Source organism: Erpetoichthys calabaricus, assembly GCF_900747795.2.
Source record: "Erpetoichthys calabaricus chromosome 1 unlocalized genomic scaffold, fErpCal1.3 SUPER_1_unloc_19, whole genome shotgun sequence".
In the NCBI taxonomy this organism is placed as follows: domain Eukaryota; kingdom Metazoa; phylum Chordata; class Cladistia; order Polypteriformes; family Polypteridae; genus Erpetoichthys; species Erpetoichthys calabaricus.
In genome coordinates, this window is record NW_026261584.1 from 48,907 (window position 1) to 55,000 (window position 6,094).

A 6,094-nucleotide genomic window follows, 5' to 3' on the forward strand; every position below is an offset into this window, starting at 1 on the left:
AGAGTATCAATTATGACAGTGGTCCAACCCATAGGGGCGGGGACATTTCATAAATCATATTTTCACAAATTAAATTTTCAGGGCAGGGTTTAAGGTCATCAATCATCCCTTTGACAGTTCCTTTCTGATAGTACTACTCTCCTTTTATTTGCAGGGTTCCATCTTTGGACCAGTTCTCTTTTTGATATGCATGTTACTTTTAGGCTCCATTGTTAACAAGTATGGCTTCACTATGCAGATGACACTCAAATATATTTGACACTAAAATCAAAGTGAGAAAATACAAACCCTCCATATGTGCTTGAATGATATTAAAACCTGGACGGCTATGCATCTTCTTAAACTAAATGATAATAAAACTGTGATCATGGTGTCCAAAAGTTAAGAAACTTTGAGTGTCTCTGATGTTGCTCTTGGACCCTTTGCCATATACGTATCATAAAGATTCAGTTAGGAGCCCAGGCGTGATCTGTGGCAGCTCATTCAAACTCGACAAACATAAATTGTGAGGTTAAATGAAGCTTTTTCCAGGTGAGACTTTAAGGTAAAGGCTTTTCTTTCTTACAGTGATCTTGAAAAGGCCATTCGAGCTTTTACAGCATCTCATTTGGACTATTGCAGTTCTTTGTAGGTAGGTGTTGATCAGGCCCTGTTACGACACTTACAACTATTCCACAGCTTTGCTGTCGCTTATTGAATGGCTCTCGTAAGTGTGGCAATATTTTACCAATGCTGATTGCTTCATTAACTTCTGGTCCGTTTCAGAATTGATTTTAAAATTCTATTTTTTGTTTTTAAATGTTTGAATAGATCAGCCCCATCTTGCCTCTCAGAACGTCTTCACTTGTATGTGCCAACAAGAGCCCTGTGGTCTACTAGCCAGAGGCTGTTAGTTGTGCCAAGGTCAAAGCTGAAACAAAGGAGGAATCGTGCATTTGTGGTGGCTGCTCCATTTCTCTGCAATGGCTCCCTTTGTTATATTAGGTCTGCTCTAACACCGGCCATTTTTAAGTCATCATTAAAGTCTTATTTCGTCTTGCTGCCATTTGACCCTGTTGAGGTTGACATTGTGTGTATATGTTGGCTCCTGTACATTCATGATTATCAATATGTATGTATGGGTGTGGGTTTATCTTTTATGTAATGGTCGGTTATTCTTGCAGTGTTGTGCTGTGTACGTACAGTATATTTGAACTGCTTCTTTTACCTTTCCTTGTACAGCACTTTGGTTCAGTTCTGGCTGCTGTTGTAAATGTGCTTTAAAAATAAAAATTGCCTTGCCCTGCTTTATAAAACATTATTTAATACATAATACAAAGACGTGCAGATCTGAGACAATGGACTGTAAAGATGAAGTTGGTTTGCAACATTTATTACAAAAAAGTTAAAGAATATATAAAATATAATAATAATAATAATAATAATAATAATAATAATAATAATAATAATAATAATTCGAACAAGAATTGTAAGTTGTAACTGAACAATGAGGGCCATGTATGTTTGATACGTTTTCTCACAAAACAGTCATTTTCCTTTTTCCTCTCATGTTATCTAAAAACAGATGCATGTCTTCCATATCTGAAAGAAAAGGACGATAAAGGGTCTAAGGACCTCTCATCTTCTTCTGGAAACTCAGATAGCAACTCATATTTCTGAAGGGCCTCCTCAATGTCGTCTTTGTCCATTGACAGTAATGCAGGGAGTGAGATGTGCCCCCTGAACACAGAAATGTTCTCAGCACACCACTTCTCTGCCTTGGTAAGATGCTGAAGGATTCTGTGTTGCTGTAATATGTTTTATTAAAAAAAATAATAATAATAAAAGGTCATTATAAAGCTTATAGCCTTTTCCTCCACATTTACAAGGAATGTAAGAAAAGGAAAGTAAAAAAAATAATGTACAGTATATTCTGAATTCTGCGGTGGGCTGGCGCCTTGCTCGGGTTTGTTTCTTGCCTTGTGCCCTGTGTTGGGTGGGATTGGCTCCAGCAGACCCCCGTGACCCCCATTGTAAGCCAGCATCAACAAAATGGAATTCATCTTTCTTATGGAAGTTTATAAAATGAGGTGTCTGTACCTGCTCATCAGTGCCCTGTGCTGGATGTTGGAGAAGGAAGGCTGATGTTTCTTCTAAAAGTAAAGATCTGAAATCTGCAGAACGCAGTGCTATGGAACAGAATAGCAAGACATTTTTTTTCCATTTCAGACGTAGTGCAAGTCTTTAATTATCTTCTGTCTTCTCATTAATGGCTCAATAAAGTCTAAACCTGAAAACAGAGAAAATAATATTTACCTACGGAAATGTTAAAAAAGAACCAAAAGAATAAGCACAATAAATGAGCCTGTCCTGGCTGTCCATTATTTCTGTACCTTCTAATTTTTTGTTTGGTTCTTGGCCTTCATTTAGAAGGGCGTTTGCTCGCTCAGTCCGATGTGAGCAGTTACTTCAGTGATTTGAAAAAGAAGCACTAAGTTTATAATGGTAAGCATTTTGACTATTTGTCTTTGATTTACAATATGGCTAAGTATATTTGCCACATTACCGCAGAACTAAATGAAAGTTATTAAAGGAAATTTAAATTTCATTTACCCCTTGGGGCTGGAGTTCTCAAGTAACATTCTACACCAGCACTTCCTCAAAGCCAGCATGTCATTCTAAAGAGAACTGAGCAGAGTCATGTTGTTAAAAGGAGTTTAATGTTACAAAAATATTTATGCAAACCATTATAAACATACATTGAAAATATCTGGATTTTGAAAGGTAGCTGTTTCTGGAACATCAAAACCACTACAGACAGTATGCTAAAATTAAAAAAAATATGACCATCAGGTTGCGGAGGTGGTGACCGGTTTATTAACATAAAGGTGGCGGTATGCATACATTGCTTTCCGATCAAGTCTGAAGGACTGTGAAGGTACACAGAGGCCGTGAGTCGCAGCGCTACATGTTTTGTTTACTTGGTGAAAACACATATTTTAAAATTTGAAACTGACAAATTGTCACGTATAATTAAAATAATAATTCTTTACATTTACATAGTGCTTTACTTACAACTCAAACTGCTTTACAAACTCTACACCACGAGGTCCCAGGACACGAACCCATGATCTCCTTAATGGTGGTGGAGGAGCTAACATTGTGCCACTTAAACTGGTGAACTGTACTACATAATATTGTGTTTGATAGTTTAAAATTACAAATACAGAATTCCCAAAATCAAAGAATATCAGCTTTAAGTTGGACAGGTGGTCACAGTATCATAGACTACTAATCCCACCTTGAGACACAAAAATGCAATGCATTGTGGGTTGAATGTTGCTAGGCTACACAGACTGTTGCATTCATGTTCTGTACTATTGTAGGAATTTATATAGGAATTACTGAAGGCTTACAAAATGTGTTTTTCTGAGTTTTTGTCGGCGTTACTGGTTCGTCCACTGGCTGGGCCAATCAGAGGTTGCTTCTGAACTGCAGGTGGTCAGCAGACCGCCATCTTAATAGGCCGGGTGTGCAGTTTTGTTCTCCAGGCTTCTAAAAGGACACAGCAGCTCTAAAAAAGGTCCAGAGAAGAGCAACTCTGCTGATTCCAGGGCTACAGGGGATGAGTTATGAGGAAAGATTAAAAGTTACAGTTTAAACAAAAGAAGATTAAGAGGAGACCTGACTGAAGTGTTTAAAATGATGAAGGGAATTAGTCCAGTGGATCAAGATGGTGTCTTTAAAATGAGTTCATCAAGAACACAGGGACACAGTTGGAAACTTATTAAGGGTCAATGTCACACAAACATTAGGAAGTTGTTCTTCACACAGACAACCACAGAGACAAGGAATAAGTGACCAAGTAGTGTGGTGGACAGGAGGACCTTAGGAACCTTCAGAACTTGACTTGATGTTATTTCAGAAGAATTCAGCAGATGGGACTGAAAAGCTTTGTTAAGCTGAATGGCCTGTTCTCGTCTGGATTGTTCTGATGTTCCTGTGCTGTGTGACGTCCTGCCAAAGCTGCAGCAGCCTGTCTGTATGGAATCTTTAACTGCATGGACTGGCATAAATGTTTGAGTAGCAGGTTGTTGACAATCACATTCCCTCATTTCATTTTCTTTTCCATTAGTGCTCGACATGAGTGCTTCATCATTACTATGAAGTTCTCATGAGCCGGATGTAGAAACTGAATCTGTTTATAGCAAGACACTTGTTGACGACGTTCATGGCACATATTCACCTTTTCAGATCTTCTTCTGTAGCTATTCTTATTTTTATATATGGTCACTGTGTTTGACTAGACTTCTCCAATGGAGGTTTTGCTGTGATTTTTTATGATCAATGCTTTATTGTAACATGCTATCTGTCGAGCCGTGCTGTTTAGGATTACTGCACATGCTCACAGCACAGTTACTCCACATTTGATAATGTGTCGATAGAATCACGCTGCCTGAGTTTATAACAGTGATGTGCGACATTTGTCTGGAGTTTTTGTTCATTTTATGAAGTGCTTGAAGGAGTCTTTGAACCGTTTGCCTGGTGTTTGTGACCTGACTTCCAGATATTCAGTGGTTTCCCAATCAGCAACATGTTTTTAAATCTGTGAATACTTGCTGTTGTTCATATGATCCTTCAAATAACTGATTTACTACATGCATACACCTTTATGTTTTCAAGCTGTGTTATTAGAGGGTTTTCAAAATAGTTACAAATACAGCTATGAGGTGTGTACAAAAAAATAAAATAATAATCATAATACAAGTCTATTTATTGCATACAGTAGTTTTTTCCTTATTTTATGGGGGATTTCTTTTAGCTGTTAAAGTTGCCAACACTGTGTGTGGTAGGAGACCACAGATCTGTCAGTTTGTGTTACAGTAGTACAGTTTGTTAAGCAGGATGAATCGATAAAACACCAAATGCCTTTCTTGATGCCAGCCCTTCTTATCCTAATCTTTCATTTAACTTTTTCAACAGACACTTAGTGCGGACCTCCAGAGCTCCACTCCATTGAGGAGGGTGTTGCTTTAAATTATACATCGGTGATGACACCCGGTTACATTGGTGAAGGTCAGGGTTGAGGGAGGATTTATCTGACTCAAGTCCAGTAAACCAGGTGACAAAACACTGCGATCCATTTGGGTGTCCAGTGACCTACTCAATCGCAGACCCCGTCAGCTGGACCCATTGTCACTACCCGATCTGTGCTGCCTGCCTGATCTGCACACATGCGTATTGAAAGTCTACTTCATTACAAAGTTTACGGTGCTGACCAATCTGTTTTACACAAGCGTTAATGATTTATGGAGTGTGTGATATCATATCTGAGCTGATGTGACGCACTGCACATGTGCTTAATGAAGAAAATAAAATAAACTCCACTTTACAACATGGCCCGATCTGAACTCAGCGTATCGATCCACCGCTGACAGGGCTGTATTGTCAGTTCAGTTCCACATTAGTTGACCAGTTGACCATAATGAGAATATTATGGAAACACTTTGTTGTTCTGCTGAGATTCATCATAGGCTGTTTCTTCAGGGCTTTATTAAGCAGGTTACTTTCCTAATTTTCATTACACAAAAAAGAAAATTTACACATAAAAAAGGATTAACAAATAATACAGGGATGTTGCTGGATTCAAGCCCTTAAAAGATTTTGGTGGCCCCATAAATATCTAATTCAAAATATAAACAATAATAAACTGTAAAATAAAATGTTATTTTTCAAAATGAAAGAAAATTTACAGTAAGATGAAAATAATGTTTTTTTTGTTTGCTTCCACTTTATTTACAGTATATTTAAAATGCATTCTCTTACTTTTCTCCGATTACAAAGTCTTTGATCAGATCCTCACTTTAAGGTGCTGATCATTCATTCAGATTGAGATGGCAGGGAGGCAACTGAAGATCTCGGCTGAAAGCAGTGGACTGTAAGAGAGAAATGAGAGGAGATCTGTGAGTCACCACCATTGAGGTGGTAGGAGAAGATGGTGAGATGAAATAACATTGACAAAGGAACAGATGTACAAGGAAAATAAAAGTGAACCCAACGCCAGTCCTTGAAGCACATCTGTAGAAATGTTCTGTCACGAAGACAAGGAGATAGA

General features: G+C 38.1%; 1 long non-coding RNA gene across 1 annotated transcript; it reads right to left on the minus strand.

The window, feature by feature from the left end:
* Positions 1–1,619: 1,619 nt before the first annotated feature.
* Positions 1,620–2,800, minus strand: LOC127526352 (uncharacterized). Its single transcript, XR_007933950.1, has 3 exons — positions 2,593–2,800; positions 2,080–2,269; positions 1,620–1,787 (listed from the first exon to the last, which is right to left on the minus strand). It is a non-coding gene; the product is annotated as an uncharacterized LOC127526352 (long non-coding RNA).
* Between the last annotated feature and the right edge of the window lie 3,294 nt (positions 2,801–6,094).